At 38.1% G+C, this 16563-nt stretch overlaps 1 long non-coding RNA gene across 1 annotated transcript in view; it reads right to left on the bottom strand.

Moving 5' to 3' along the window:
- Nucleotides 1-16563, bottom strand: part of LOC116650593 (uncharacterized) — a 268500-nt gene that overhangs the window by 214367 nt on the left and 37570 nt on the right. Inside the window, exon 2 of the long non-coding RNA XR_004303596.2 lies at nucleotides 4702-4741. This is a non-coding gene — a long non-coding RNA (uncharacterized lncRNA). The remainder of the gene's footprint in view (nucleotides 1-4701; nucleotides 4742-16563) is intronic.

Below are 16563 nucleotides of genomic sequence, written 5' to 3' on the forward strand. Positions count from 1 at the left end.
GTCTCTTAGCCTGGCCAACAAACAAAAGTTATATCTTTTTAACCATTACGTTGGGTAGGCTTTTGGAAAATTTTTGGCAGACACACACATCACAATTTCTGGATATTGTTACTCTTTGGAATGGAATTTACTTCCGTTAAGGAGGGTTGCACAACTATGTAAATATGTTTGCTCCGCAAAGTGCTTTAAGATTTTTCCTGGAATAGCGTTTGACTTAAATTTAGAAATATTTCTTTTGTTATTCTAAGAAAATTTAAGCTGCCAAACGAAATGAGCTCTATGAACTTCTACAGGTAATATCACGATTAGTTGAGTTTTAAAAGCTTAGCAATTTATATTTATGAAATGCGTTTATATGCCCTTCAAAGCATTTAAAGAGTATCTGAGCCTCGACCATAGGCAAGATGCATGCTATTTGCATGTTATTGTTTTTATTGATTGCATCAAAGTGCCTGCCTTGTCCATTGTTTCATAAATAATTTGCCCTTTTAGCCTGTAAATTGACTTTTTATTTTTATGGTTTTCTTTTAAATTCAAAAGTGTAAATGCTGCGCCACGCCTATCGCTCTGTGTCTGCCGCCTCACAGTGCATCATTAGCGCCATCGTTTTAAAATATTATTAATTCTTAATGGTCATATATGCATATAGCATTTATGACACGAGGACGGGCCAAATGAATTTCCTGCACAGACGCTGCCGGGACACAGGACCACACACAAGACGAAGCGCTTGCGACTGGCAACACGTGAAAGAAAAGCAGCAGCGGCAGCAACGGAAAACGGAAAATTTACAGAGTGCAACTAACAAAACAAAAAAAAAAGAAGCAGTTAAGAGCAAAAAGAAAACAAAAAGTAAAATAAAATCATAATAAAAAAAGTGTATCCCAGACGACGTTCGTCAACGGCAAACAGCGATCGATAAAATGCTTGCATGTGAATTATTTTAATGAGTTCCGTTTCGTTGGAAAAGAAAAATATGAACGATAAACTAAATACATCCAGATAAAAAATGAAAATAAACAACAACAAATGCAAAGCAAATCCCATTCACACAATGGCGAGGGCAAATGAAGAAAGCACAACAAAAAAATCATAAATAAAGCACTGCCATTTTTTAATGCAACTTTGCTGAATTTCCCGTGCAGCCAAATGTTAGCCAACTGCCAAGTCAACCCTTGGACCCACAGGAGCGGGACGTCAGTTGGCAACGTTTTGAGTTTAATAATGCGAAGTCAAGTTCAACTCTTAGCAGCCGGAAGTGTCAGATAAAGCAAAGTCAAATCTGAATTTGGTATTTGCCAAAATGATGATGCATTTCAAATGGCTACAAAATCTGACGCTAAGAACAATTAATTGAGCTCGTTTAGCACTCAAACTAATAAAACATTCAAGAATAATAACAAAAGCAGAATAATAACAACTAAGAAAGCATAACCTGGCCATGCAAATGGTATTCTATTTAATAATAATACTTATAATTGTAATATTTATATTATTATTATTATTATTATTTTAATCATTATAAGCTTTATCCTCATTCTCATTATCATCATTATTATTATTATTACCATTATTAGAATTATTATTTTTAATAATATTATTATTCACATATATTTAAAGCCTCGATCCCCATTCGCCGCAACCTTCTCAAAGCCTGTCGCCGCGGCCAAACATATTCACTCAGTTTTGCCTAAGCTGCAACGAGTTGTTGCAAGCATGCAATCGCTTGCAACCTCATCAGAGCCGCAAAGCGGCCAAAGTTTAAGCCATAGCGTGTGTACCTTTTTAGCCCTGGATATTCAACAATATCGCATTGCAGTCTGGCAGCCAGCAATTTTCTCTCACACTTTCAGCCAGACGCAACACAAAGAATTAAAAAAAAAGGGAAAAAGGCGTGGCAAAGGAATGGGAAGCACGCTATGGCCGTGTCCATATCTATATCTATATCTCCATAGAGAGAGAGATAGAGAGAGAGAGCTATGGCAATCTCAATTTCTTGCTGCTTGTCGTGCTTTGCTTTATGTTCAACCCCCTTTCCAATTTTTTGCTGCTCTGTTTTGTAGGACAGTTTTGGCGTCTCAATCAGATAGCGCAAACAGAGAAAGAAACCCGTTAAAGCGCGCGTGGGGGGGGCGGGAACAACAAAAGTTGTCAATTGACGCCAAAAGTTGACGCCAGCACCCAAAGGCAGGGCGAACAAAATTGAAAAAAAAAAATAAATAAAGGTTGAAAAAAAAAACGTAAAGAAGAAGGTGCAAAATGCAATAACAGTTAAGTCATTGGCCCCAAGTGCTGGCAAATAAGCCAAGCCCCGACACAACAGAACCTAACTCAAACCCGAACCCCATCGCTCGTTGGTTTTAAGCACGGCGATTCCGGCTACCAGCTAGACGGTTATAAATAACGCTTAATTGCAGCACAATGTTTATAGCTGCTGCCAATTTTGTAGACGTTGCCAACGCTGGAACCAAGCACGAGAAAACTGGTGAACACACTTTAGTAAACAGGACATGAGTCGAGTCGAGTCAAGTGGAGTGAAGCGGAGTGGAGCAAAGCCGTGAGTTACTCGAAGGCGGCATTATGAGTAGTTAATTTAGAGCAACAAAGTTGTTAACTGTTTTTCCTACAGAGCAGCTGCTCTGGCAGTGGCAATTTTCAGCTTCTTGCTGCAAATTACCCAATTTTAAATTAACAAATTCCATTTCAACATTTTAATTAGGTTTTAAAAATTTCATGCGACTGCCCTCCTGCCTGCCTTTCATACTTAGCCATAGAGCCCTAGCGAGCGAGCGACCGACCGACTTCCTTGAGAGCCAGCTTGCGTATTAATATGCGCCATTTCCGTTTCCGATTAGCATAGCGAGCGCGCGAGCTAAGCAAATGGCGCCCAAAAATGGCGGCAGCTGAGCCACCAGAAACAACAGCAGAAACACACAAACAGGAAATGGCACAAAACTGACTGTCTCTACAGTCAAGTGGCAAAAGGGCTTCCACTCTGTAGCTGTGTGCGTATGTGTGTGTGTGTGTGTGTGTGTGTGTGTATGTATGTGTTTATGCTGTGCTTACTGTAGGCAAATGTATTTCATTTTATTTTAATTTTCATCATCATGGCGCGAAACTAGCACAGACAGTAACAAAAACAACAAAAGCAGCAGCAGCAACAACAACAACAACAACAACAACGGCTGCCAGCAATGAGCGCAACGAAAAATTTTCACATTTAAAATACAAAACGATAAAAAAAAAATATCAAGCAAAACTGGTCAACGCTGTGCGAAAACGAACAGGAAATGCTCTGCAAATGTAACCGGAAATGGAAATGGTTGTTGATCTTGACGCCATCTGGCGGTAATTTAATGCATTAAACGCATATTGCATATTTTAATAATTTCAAACATTTTTCAAATTCAAATAATAACAATTTAAGTACAAACTAGTCCGTTGTTGTCAAGCCAATAAAAAAGTACGATGAAATGGATAAAATTTTTTTTTTTAAATCATGGCATAAACTTCAAGAAAAATATAATAAATCAGTTTTTGACAGAATAAATAGTACCTTCTACTGACAAGGCCGAACAATACACGCTAGTTCAAAACTTGATTTTATTTCAGATATCACATTCCAAGTGCCAGACGCAGCTAATGTGCCCGTTTTAAACATTTCATTGGTTATAGTGTATTACAGAGCTTGTGAGCGCTTCTCGCGTTTCACTTGTGCAAAAGCTGCAGTTAATTTGGTGCTTCAAATTTTAATGCCAGGCCAGGGCAATGGGCAACAACAACATCAAGAACAACAACAACAACAGCAACAATAACATTGAGAACGACCACGTTCTGCAAATGGTCCGCCCGAACTCTGGGCTCTGGGCGCCGTTTTATAGTCAGACGCAAGCCAAGCGCCAGGCGATGTTGTCCAATATCTAAGCTGGTTCAGCTCTAGCTCGAGGTCCTGCTCCTGTGCTAGCTGCCGTTGTTATCCTTGTTGCTGTCGTACCAAAGGCTCTTTTGCATAAAATTCTCACATTACGCATACGCCGCGTTGTATTTACAGTTACTGAGCATTTTATTTCCGTGCCTTTTACTTGACTCCACACTTTTGCCAAACATTTGCTTTGCTTTACCGTGTTTCCTGCGTTTGTTTTTATAGATTTTACGGCATTGCTCAGGCTCAGTTGTTACTGTTACTGTTACGGTTCTTATTATTTAAAGCAACAAATATTTTCAACTTAATTAAACTTAAAAAAACAACACAAAGCACAGCGCCTGTTTTCAAGATTCAAACATCTGCTGTTGCGCTCCTTAACTGCAATGCCATATAATTTTTGTGCATAAAATTCACGTTTAACGCCGCAAAGTATGCAACGCTTTTTATGAGACAACAAACACACACACACACGCATTCTCCCACACAAACACCGACACACCCACAAACACGAATACATCACAAAGGGATGTGGGGACCTCTGCGCTCAATTTATGTCCCTGGGCAACAAAAATTTATTGTCAACTGATAAGCAGGCCGTGGCAAAGTAGCCCAAAGGCCAAAATGTAAAAAAAAAAAGTTTAGAAAAGCAGAAAATAAGACATGCAGAATTTTTAACACGCTTTCGAGGAAAAATCAATTTAAATTTAAAAATATTTCATAAGATAATTGAAAAAACAATAGAATAGTTTTGTAAATAAATAAATTATAAAACTTACCACAAACACAATAAAGTTAAGAGTTTTCCGAGCAGAAATTCTGAAAGAAAAATACAACGACAAAAACTTGAAATCAAAGAAAAATTTGAAAATAATTCGTTTAAATAATAAATTAAACTAATTCTAAAATGTTTTTACTTTCTGTAGAGAGTTCAAGCTGTCTCGAATACCCTAACGCTGTGGTTAGAATTAGATGAAAACTGGAACTCGGCCGTTTCGTCAGTTTATTGATTTTGCTTTGGCACATAAATTTTGAATGGCAAAGAAAAACTTTCGTTTTGGGTTCTCCACGTCCTTTTTGGCCATTGGGGTTTTTTATATGCAAATGCATAAAAAGTGTCATGATTGCCGTGTTTGTTTGCCTGCTCAGGCCAAGAGACGAGGGACGAGTACATGCTGCAGCAGGCTTACGTGTAGCATGTCTGACCCAGGATTGACCCCTTGAGCAGACCCTCAACATGTCTCGACGTTTCATTTGTTTGTATTTGCGAGATTTGGGCAGAAGTGCTCCATATTTGAGCATATGTTTTGGTATTCTCCTGGCCTGAGTGCGTCTGTGGCCTGATAATTGAAATGGCTCCCCAAGGGCACGTTATGAAACCAGCCCCAAACCCCAACCCGAAAACCTCCTGTCCTAACTGTCAACGTAGTCATCATTGTCATGCTCTCTTGTCGCCTGTGCCTAATACATATTTTGGCCCTCTTTATTTATTATGTTTTATTTTTGAATTTGCAAAAATTTATCTAGCTTGAATAAAGTATTTTGGTTAGAAAACTATTTGCAATGCAGGTCATCACTTGGCATCTATTTCTGTGTACGTAAGCTCTTAAATGTCAAATAGATTTAAGAAATATTTATGCTATGAAATAATTGCGTAAAAAGAGCAGGCAGAGCTGACACAGATAATCTTTGATAAAATGTAAAACCACAAATTTTAGCTTTTAAAAGTGTAATTGTTTATTTGTTGTATTAATGATGGGAAAACTATATTTAAACGAGAAAGTAAGGATTCGCCACGCCCAATATTGATACCCTTCGACACATTTTCTTTTACTTAAAGTTATTTTCAACCCATTGTTCTTATTTGTCTATATGTTAAGTATTGAAATCTTGATCATATCTCGAAATTATATGGCAACTATATGATATACTTGTCCGATATTGAAAAGATGTGCAGCGAAACCTTTGAATGCCAAGTTTGGTCAAAATATCTTGATAAAGATATCTCCTTCCAAGCGTTTCACATTTAATGACTAAACAACAATAACCTCTCAGAAGGATATTAAAAATAAAGAAACATGTTTATGTTTTAAATCTTAGCTGTTCTGTAAATCCAAAAAAAGCGCACAAACTAATAAATTTAAACCAAATAAAAATGACGATCGCAATAAAATTAAATATTTAAACTTAGATTTATGGGCGATAAGGTTTAGTAGGACTGACCTACTCCGAGTTTAAATCAAAAATAATGTAATTTCCTGATTGGGCAATATGTTAGTTTTGCCAAAAAGAAAAACTCTATCTTGATATTCACAAATTTATGTATGCAGCAAGCGTTATCTTATTAGATGCGTATAAACTTAATATACCTTTTTTCATATATTGGCCAACTTGCAAACCATTTTTCATTTGTGTTTCACACATAAAATATCCTCCATACGCCCCGTTGCCTGTGCAACTACTTCGCCCGCCTCGCTGCCGCACTTCGGCAGCGATTCCGCTGGGAGGAGGCGCCTTGTCAACTGGTTTGAAAAATAGATTTTTACGGGCTTAGCTGCGCATCGTCAGCCACGACAACGACGGCGCGGACAGACGGACGCTGGCATGGCTGCCGCAATGTGGATAGCGGCTAGTGGAGAGCAAGGCGGGGGTAGAACTAGCGAATCCCGCGGGCGTTCCCTTTTGTGTCTCACTCGCGTCATTTAAAAGACATTTGCCTGTCATTTTATGCCGTGTTTGGCACAGTTTTCTACGGCACAAAACTTTTTGCTTGCCAACAATGGGCTGGCTCTGGAGAATGGGTGCCGACATCAGGCAGGCATGCAGGCAGGCAGGCGGTCGGACGGACGGGCAGCGGGTCGTGTGCTGCCATGGCATGACAGTGTCATTAGTTTGGCATTGGCAACACATTGCCAATACATTTGCAGCAGGTGCAGCAGCTGCAGCGGCAGCATCGGACTTGCAGCGCAAAAATGATTGGAAAAAAACAAACCAAACAAAAAAAAACTCTTCTAATGATCAATAAGCGTTGCGAGGCTGAAAATTAGTTTAATTAAATCGGAAAATGCGCTGCGTGTGTGTGACTGTATATGTGTGTGTGTGTGTGTTTTGTTCGCGTTTTGCGAAATGTATGCAAATTATAAAAGCCGAACGGCTGCAGTCGGCGTTAATTTACCTAATCGAATAGCATGGCATTAAAAGCTTTAATTGACCATGTCCTGCAAATCCTTGCCTCACACACAAAAAGTTGCACAAAACGCCAAATTTATTATAAACCATTTGTACAATGCGGCTCAAGTGTCACACGCTGAGCTCTACATGGTTTACGGTCGCTTACCCTCTCTCTCTCTCTCTCGCACTTCTACAGCCAGGCTCTCTCTCTCTCTTTCCGTCTTTCCCTCTGGGGGCTTTGGGCTTTGCATTTTGCCTTTGGCTTTCACAAATGAACGCGAAATGCACGCGGCTAAACTTCAAAAGCGCACAAATGCGCCATTAGGAGGAACGCTTGGCCATTGTAGGGGTTGTTGCAAGTTGTTGGGGCTGTGTTTGTGGCAAGTGAGAGGTGGATGGGGCCAGCATAGTTTGGTGTATGGATTTTGCCAGCTTCGTTGCATAACACAAAAGTTTTGTAAAGTGGCATTAGCTTCAGATGCCACGCACACAGCGGCGTATACGCAACATTAGAACAGCAACAAATGTGCAAAAGAGGCCAAAGAAAATGATACAAAGCAATTTATGCTATACTCTATAACAAAGAGTCTTTGCAGCAAAAAGAAATTTATTATAGTAATTGTTTATATGACACACACATAAACATTTAATGCGAAGGTGTCTACACAAATAATCAGCTCAAGAGAAAATACTTGAGCTTTTGGCATGTATTTAAATAACCTTTCCGCAGAGCATTCCGCATGCATTTCAAGCAAAGTACGTCCAATCTAAGCTTTGTTGCGTAAGAAAAATACCTTTATTTGTGTGTGCTTGTGTGTGTGCATGCATGGGAGTTTTCAAAGTAGCTTACACGTTTGCGTTTAACTATGCTACAATAACATGCACACACATGCAAATGGGTAGCAAGTTTTCACTTACGCAATTTTTGCGGTTTTCATAGCATACTTTCTTGCGCCTTTTTTAACGTTGCGCATGAAACTAACTTGTGCGTGCAGCGAGCCTGCCTAAACATTAGTGCAAGTTGTATTCGCATTGTTCTTTTCAATGCATTAAACTATCTGTTATTGAAGCCTAAAATTCCAGAAAATTGTTTTAAATATTTGCAGCTCACTTCACATAGTTCCACTTAACCAGCGACTGTAAACATTCTTCTTCTTTTTTTTTGATGCTCTGCATAATGTTGTTGTTATTTTATTTTTACTGTTATGAGCGTTTAAGCAAAACTTTGCGCTTTTAACGAAAGGAAGAAGGGGAAAAAAACACAACGTTGGGTAAGCATAAAATTATTATCAACCCGCGCGCGTGGAGACCAGCTACAAACCAGGACACCAGCAACAACAACAACAACAAGAGCAACAACAAATACGAAAGCACAGCGCACGCAATGTTGTAGAACAAATATAAAGTTTTTTCTTGCCACCATGGACACTTATGTTGTTTTTTTCTATGTTTTTTTTTTGTTTTTCTGTTGCTCTTTTTCGGACGCAGTTTTGCATGGGACGTTGCTAAATGAACCGAGCGAAAAAAATTATCCAAAAAATATAAAAAAAAAAAAAGAAAAAAAACAATATAAAAAATTCATATTAAGATGAAGTGTTTGGCGACAAACACGTCGCACTTTTGATACCCTTTGAAATTAAAAAAAAAAGGTGGGAATAGCAGCAATGCATGGATAATAAATTGGTTTATGGTATTTTGTATTATAAATTAATACTATTCAAAAGTTTATTATTAATATTTGTATATATTTCATATAATAATAGCTAATGGTTTCCGATAATTTGTTAAAAACTCTTCACAAATATTTTTCAAATAAATAAATTGAAATACTGATACTTGATTTCACATAATAAAAGCTCATAATTTTCGATAAATTAATTATCATTTTTTCTAAAATATTAATCAAATACATAAATATCTAAACAGACTTTAGTAAAATGTTTCTAGTATCTAATTTCATAAAATTAAAGCGTACAATTTTTAATAACCCTGTACAAATATTCCTTAAATTTTGAAACGTTGTTTTCTACAGATTAAAAAATAGTAGAAAGTTTTCTTAACTTTCAAATCGCTTTACAAAATGCACGCCACTTTTTGACAATTGTAGAGCAACGCGATAAATGTGTGTTTAAAAGCAGTCGACAAAGTTGAGTGTTAAAAAACATTTCAACACTTGGCGCACATGGTGTCACAACATCTACAGTTACAACAGCAACAACAACAACAACAGCAGCAGCATCAGCAACAATAAACAGTAGCTAAAAACAACAACAGATACTGCGACACATGACCGAAGCGTGGGTCAACCACAGGCACAACAAAAGCGACAAAAAAAACACAGTACCACAAACTGTTTGGCGGTGCTTATTTTTTATGACCGGCCCGGTCGAGTCCAGTCTGGCTTGGACTGGGTGTCCACGTTCGCCATTTCGTCCTTGTGCGCATCATTGTGCAGTAATTTTCATAAATTGCGTCCCCGAATATTAGCGTTTACTTCTAACGCCGCGCTGAAAGCATAACAACAACAGTTTTTTTTGTTTTGTCCACAACAACTTCCACAGAGATCAAAGATAAAAAAGAAGAAAATAAAAATTGAAGAAACGCGCTTTAGATATGCGGCAGTAGATAGCGAAATAAATTTATTTATCATGCAAATGTGACAAACCAGGCAAACACATACAAGCCGAGAGACTAACTGACAGACAGTATGACAGCCAGGCATTCCCCGACTGTCAGTCAACCGTCCCATTCATTCATTCATTCATGCATTCATGCATTACTTGAGTCGAGTCAGTTGAAGCGTGATTCGTACCGCGAGACGGTATATCAAAATATTTCGCTTGTTAACTTTTTAAACAGAGGCGGCAAAAAGAAGACACGATGCACTTGTCAGCGCTTGACTCGCAGATATCCTGTAAATAGGATTTAAACGAATATAAATATATATTCGATAGTTCGGAGGTAGTCAGATTTTTTTAATTAATATAATTAATTCAATATAGATTTAATTTTACAAAGCTATTGATATTCAAAACAATCGATAGTATAATGGGTAACTATCTGTTATCGAAGGCATCGAATGTTCAAATAACGATAAATCTGTCGCGATAATTCGACTCTCTGTCAATGCTTGAGAACTTAAGCACTTTATAGCATCAGAAATGCTTTACTTGCCCAACTTTATTACATTTGCATATCATTATTAAAATCCATATACCCATTTCTATAGCTTCAGGTTAGAATAAGATGAAGCAGCTGCCCCCGCAAACAGCCGCAGTTTTCCCCGCAAGCAGACAAATGCTGAAATGTGGAGCATGCGAACTGAAAGTAAAAGCGCCGGCAAGCTGAGGACTTGCCAGTTGCCAGTTGCAAGTTGCATGTTGGAGCTGAAGCAGAAGATCAAGCTGTAGATGCTGTTGCCGCTGCTGCTGCTGCAGAAGTTGCCCATGGCCAGAGCTGTCTGACAGTGGAGCCTGGGTGCAGTTTAAATTGAAACCCAGAAGGGAAAAACAAACTGGAATATTTAATGCGTTATGCAAAAATGCGTTTGCCGTTCAACGTTCAACGTTCCCAGGGGAAGCCCAACGCTGTTGCATAGCAAGTGCAGCAAGCGGTGGCAGTAGCTGTGGCAGCAATACGTTTAAAATAACAGCAGTCACTACACAAAAAAAAACATAAAAAAAACAACAACAATGGCCCACAACAAAAGCAACAACAATAAACAAATTTTATGGCGAGCATTGCTCCCAGCGAGGGTGACTCGAGCAGTTGCTCTAACGTTCAGATAACTGAGGAATGCAATACGATAAGCAAATGCAAATTTACAGACAATATAAACTAAATTGCCTAACTTTAACTTTTCAGTATATGAAAGTTTTTGAGTTATTTAAGATAATACGTAAGTTTGTTAGATAATTTAAGTTCAAAGTTATGTCCTCTTTCAGAGCTACAAAGGAAGGTGTAAGATGAGAAAAAAGTATTATAAAAAAATATACAATATTAGAATATACATGTATTTGTTTAGTTTTTATTTGGTTTTATTTTATTTGATTTAGAAAGTACCTTTTAAGCCAATCGGAAGAAACTTAAAACTTTGCCCACATAATCATTGAATATACTGTTCGACCCATTCAATCCGTCAGTCAATCAGTCAGACAGGACAAACCGTCTTATATATAGAGATAATAAATTAGAAAAAAAGAATATAAACAGTTGGGTACGCACAATAACAATTATAAGTAATATTAAAAATATAGAGTTGAAAGATATTGAAGAGATATCACGAATCCAAGAAAGGGAATATTTTAGCCTGTACGACAAGAAGTATCCCTCTTAATTGATTGACATATTTAGTAAATCGCCAAAGGTATCTGCATATATATACCTTATGAACAATTTTGGTTAAAGATATAATAACACGCTACAACTTTACAGACTACGCGCGCAACAATTGCATTTGCTGTCATAGTTTCGGCCGTTCTATCAGTCAATATTCTGCTTCTTGCCCAAGTCTATCTCTTCTTTACCTATTAGCATGCAGAATAAAAAAAACCTTCTACTAAGCCTCGATTATGCCACAGTTTGTCAGGTGGGCCGATGTAACTGAAAACAACAGCATTGTATGAAATAAACACGTATATACAAAAGGAATAACTAGATTCGTTACAGGAGTATAGAATGTCGACTAATATGCACGTTTATCAGCTGAAACAACACGCAACTTCAGACAACAATCACGAGGGACTTGTCGAACAAGGCAGAAAAATAACACACACACATACGCCCCGCACTATCCAGACCTCCCTTGGCCAAGACAGCCGCCACACTCTGCATGCATTAATAATGCACATGCAAAATTGGAAAAAACTGATGGATGCCGTCAAAAAATGCCGCTGCTGCTGCTGCTGCTGCTGTGGCGCCTACAACCCTACATGCAAGCCGCTTTGCAGGCGGCGACATTTGCTGAAGAAAATAATAAAACACACACTCACACACACACACACACACACATGGGCGAATGCAGATGATGGCGTGGGCGTGGCAGGTAGCGCATTCCTGACATTAATAAATCGATGTATGAAATTCCTGCTCCACTGCCCCAGCCCCTGCTGCAAGCTGCAACAGCCTGCGGGTCACTTTAGGCCACCCATTTGACAAAAGCATGCCACACACATACACACACAGAGGCATACACACACGTGCATTTTTAATTAATTTCATGCAATTTGTACGAGTCTAGGTCTGCAGCAAAGAGGAGTTGGCGTTTGGCGGGCGGCATGCGACAGGATCTGTGCAATTTGCCCGGGTTAAGCCGATAAGTGCATTTTTAATGTAACCCAATGAATTTTCTATTACATTTTAATTTAAAATAACAAAAAAAAAGGAGCGGTTTAGTAGCCGGGCGACAACGTGAGCAGCGGGCAATGTAATTTGATTAAAGATTTAGATTAATCGTTTTATTGAGATTTAATGGCAAATAAATCTCTTTCGCAACGCACATCACAGCTGCGAATCAATCATGTCTAAAGTTTCCCTTGCTCTTTTTTTTTATATTTTTATACTGATTGGCCAACTAACAAATAAAAATGGAAATAAAAAAAACTATCAATTAGGCTAATGGTTGGGGCAGAAAGTTGTGATAGCACGAAAACTTGCCATGGGTTAAGGCCAAATGGCAGCCAGAATGAATTGGCTAATGAGCTGATTGGATTCATTTGAAGAGCTGCGATATATCAAATACTTTGCATAGTTTGCATATTGATGGACATCATTTAAAAATGACTTCTCTTGTAATATTTCAGTTTATTAGGCGACATTTACTAGAAAACGAAGCTAATAGCTTAAGAGTAGCTCTTGCTGTCCTTTATCAAATGCCTTTCAGCAATTGCATATAAATGTCCCAGCCATGGCTAATGGATTAATGCATGTTCCCGGTTTCCTGACAGCGCAAAGCTTTGCAGTTGGGCAGCAAAAGAGACCCAACAAGTGCGAATACAGCGAAAAGATACAAATGCACGTTGAGCTACTACGAAATATGAAAAACTAGAAAAACGTTTTTATGGGATTTAAAGGCATAAAACGATATTCGCTTTGGTTGGAACAAAAATGTTATTGCAAAACGGTATTTTTTCAAAACTAAATCATTTTTGTGTACCTTAGTAAAGAACCTTTTCCGATGGAGAATATAAATTCTAATTAAACATCAAAAGTCGAATTAATAGAACTATATCCGTCCGTTTGCACATCCGTCCGCTCAGCATATATGCAAAATTTTATCAATATCGGATATGCTACACTTCCTTTTGAATATATTCGTACTCTGTCGGTTACTTTTGAAGCAGACTGTAAATCTGAACTTCTTAAATATGAATGCAGCTTCTTGGCTCGTATAAAATTATACTTCATTTTAATATTCCCTTGCTCGTTTGATTATCTAATATCTGTTGTTTTTCGCATAACCAAATGAATATACTATTAAATATATATCTCGCATATTGCGGACATTGATGTATGTTATGTACAAGTTATCGGGGCTGACGCTTCGTTGGGCATTTAAAATGTGAACCTCGGTTAGTGGATTGGCATTAAATTTACGCTCAGTGCGTGCTATTACCGATCCATAAAAATCACACTCAATGGCTGATTTAATATATTTCTTTAGCTCTTGGCGCCGATTTGGCTGCAAAACAAATTCATCAAAAAATGCGTATACTTCATTTACGGCTAAACAATTTTTATAACCAATTTTTATGCGCGTCCCCCACAAACGGCAGCAGCTCACAGGCATAAAAAATGATGTAAATTTTTTAAAAATGCCAACTTGTTTACAAATAAATAGCCCAGTTTTCGTGCAAATATTAGAGAGGCGAGTCCCTCAGCGCGAACAGCTAAACAAAAAACAGAAACAAAGCAAAACGCAAAAAAAAAAAAAGGAAATGAGAAGAAAAAATAACGAAAAAAATCTGAAGTTTTAATCCCAGGAAAATGCCAACACTCAAATACTGTAGAGTCCGGACTCCGGAGCTGAACTGAACTGAACTGAGCTGAGCTCCTCTCCTCCTACACAGATTTATCTCGCTTAATTTACCGTTATTTGGGCATCAGCTTTGCAACAATGCAAAGCGAGGGCGACGGGGTGTGTATGGCGAGGTATGAGAAAATAAACGAAAACAAAAAAAAAATATAATAAAAATAAACCTTCGCATGGCCCATAAAATTTCATTAGCGTCATATTTTCAAATAATTTTCTTCTTATTTTGCGCTACCTCTAGCATGACCCGCCGACCCCGAACCAACCAGCTCAAGATCCCGACCCCAGCCCCCTTCGGCAGCAACAATCCAACAACCTTCCTCTATTATAGAGTGTCCCTAGAGTCGGTGGCTTCGCAGTCGCTGCCTGTTGCCTGTTGCGGCTGAGTGGGCGTGTGCCAAGGTATAATCATAATTTGAAATTGCTCATTCGAATCTTAGATTGGATTAAGTGCGAATTAGAACATCAATAAGGCGGAGACAGAAAGTGGAAGTGGAACGAGAGAGGCAAAGCCGTTGGCAGAGGAGGGGACAGAAGCGGCGTAACGCAACATTGACGACAATGCGCCAAAAGGGATCAAAGCGGATTTGCCAGCACATATTTATTGTACGACAGGGAGTGGCAATAGGTGTAAATGTGACAAAACGTTTACTGTGTGTGTGTGTGTGTGCATGTGTACGCGTGTATGTGTGTGCGGCAAGGTGTTCAAGCAGGCGACTTAATGAGCACCGACTATTAAGTCCAAATGCGACGCCTGAAACTATGCAGCATAAAAATATTTAATACCCTAGTTATTTAATGAAAGCCTGCATTTTCTTGACACGGAGAAGCTTAAGTTGGAACTTTTCGCTTCGATCTATTAGCTAAGATCCCGAATTCGTAAGGATATAGCGCATATAGCGGACTACTTTAATACATAGCTGTATTTTATTAAATTTAAGCTGAATTTTATTCCTAAATCTTGACTTCCTTATTAGGTATTAAAAAGAAATCGCTTGTATTTATATTGCTAAATACTTGAATTCATAATGACTTTTATAAAATTATTTTATTTATCATTCAATTTAAATTTAATTTTTTCAAATTCAAATTCTTATGCTTCCCAACATAGTTTTTTCCAGCTTGCCTGCACTTTCCAACACTGTCGAGTTTTTTTTACAGCTTCCTGTACTTTCCAGCACTGTACATTTGATGCACACACAAACTTTTTCTATTATAACATAGTTTAAGCGCTTTAAGTTCTCGCAAATTTTTTTGTTATAGTGCCACAAATTAGTGAATGAAAGTGTTGTAAATATCATTGCATAAAAGATTACTAAGTGCATTTACCAGGGTATTTGTAAGTATTCGCTAGCGTAAAGTTTGGTTTGTCGCTCTTCATTTTTCTCCGTCACTGCCTTCCGCTCACCCTAGCAATTAAAATGTTTGAAATTCTAAAAGCAGTGCTGTGAAACTTTTTTAGCTCATCAAGCTGGAAACATGCGACAAAAGCCGCTGGGCAGTTGCCCACACACAGAAGTTTTGTACTCCGTTCAGTGTGTTGTTATCAATGTGGGAGTGAAAAGTTGAGCGTGCGTCGGAATTACGCACATTGGCAACAGAAGCCTTTGGGGTCCTTTCGGGATAACATAATGCAGCAGCTCGCCTGAGACAGTCAACTAACAAATTATCTCTGCATGTGTGCATCACTCAAAAGTCTACAGCAACGTGTGCGTGCGTGTGTGTGTGAGTGTGTGTGTGCGGGGGCGTGGAACTGGAACTGATGCCATCTCAAGCATGTGGTCAACAGCAACAACAACAACAACAACAACAACAACAATGGAAGCAAAGCCATCAGCTCAACGCTGTTGTCTGGCAAATTAAGAACAATCCCGAGCAATTTCCGGTACGAGAAACTCGAAAATTGTTCAGCTTTTAGGTCTGTTTCAGTTCTATCATTATTTGCCATGGTGCAAAACTTTACAGTTTTTCAATACCCTGCAGCGATTACATAAACGGAAGTTGTCGTGCCCATATAACTGACTCCTCTCGAGATTGCTTTAATCTCTATTATTTATATTCAAGATATTGTTATGCTTATTATTATTATTATTATGATTCGAATACGGATTCTAGATTTTAAATAGTACAATTTACAATGTCATAAAACTACGCGGTATAAGAATATAAAATCCACGAAAAGTTAGTGTGGGGTATATCATATAATGGTATATAATTTATAATTATTTGATAAGTTATCACTTGATATGCTCTTAAAGTGTACAGTTACAGTGATTCTATAAAAAGTAACAAGTAAAATAAAAAATGATGTACCATAATACCGCATTTGCATGTCGTCTAGGCTTCGGCTTTGAGTTTTCAATTCTCCAGCCTCCTCAATTTTGTGCTCAAGCTTTGAGCTGATTTATTTTTCATTCAAAGTTAATTTATTAGAAAATAG

Source organism: Drosophila virilis, chromosome 3, assembly GCF_030788295.1.
Source record: "Drosophila virilis strain 15010-1051.87 chromosome 3, Dvir_AGI_RSII-ME, whole genome shotgun sequence".
NCBI lineage: Eukaryota > Metazoa > Arthropoda > Insecta > Diptera > Drosophilidae > Drosophila > Drosophila virilis.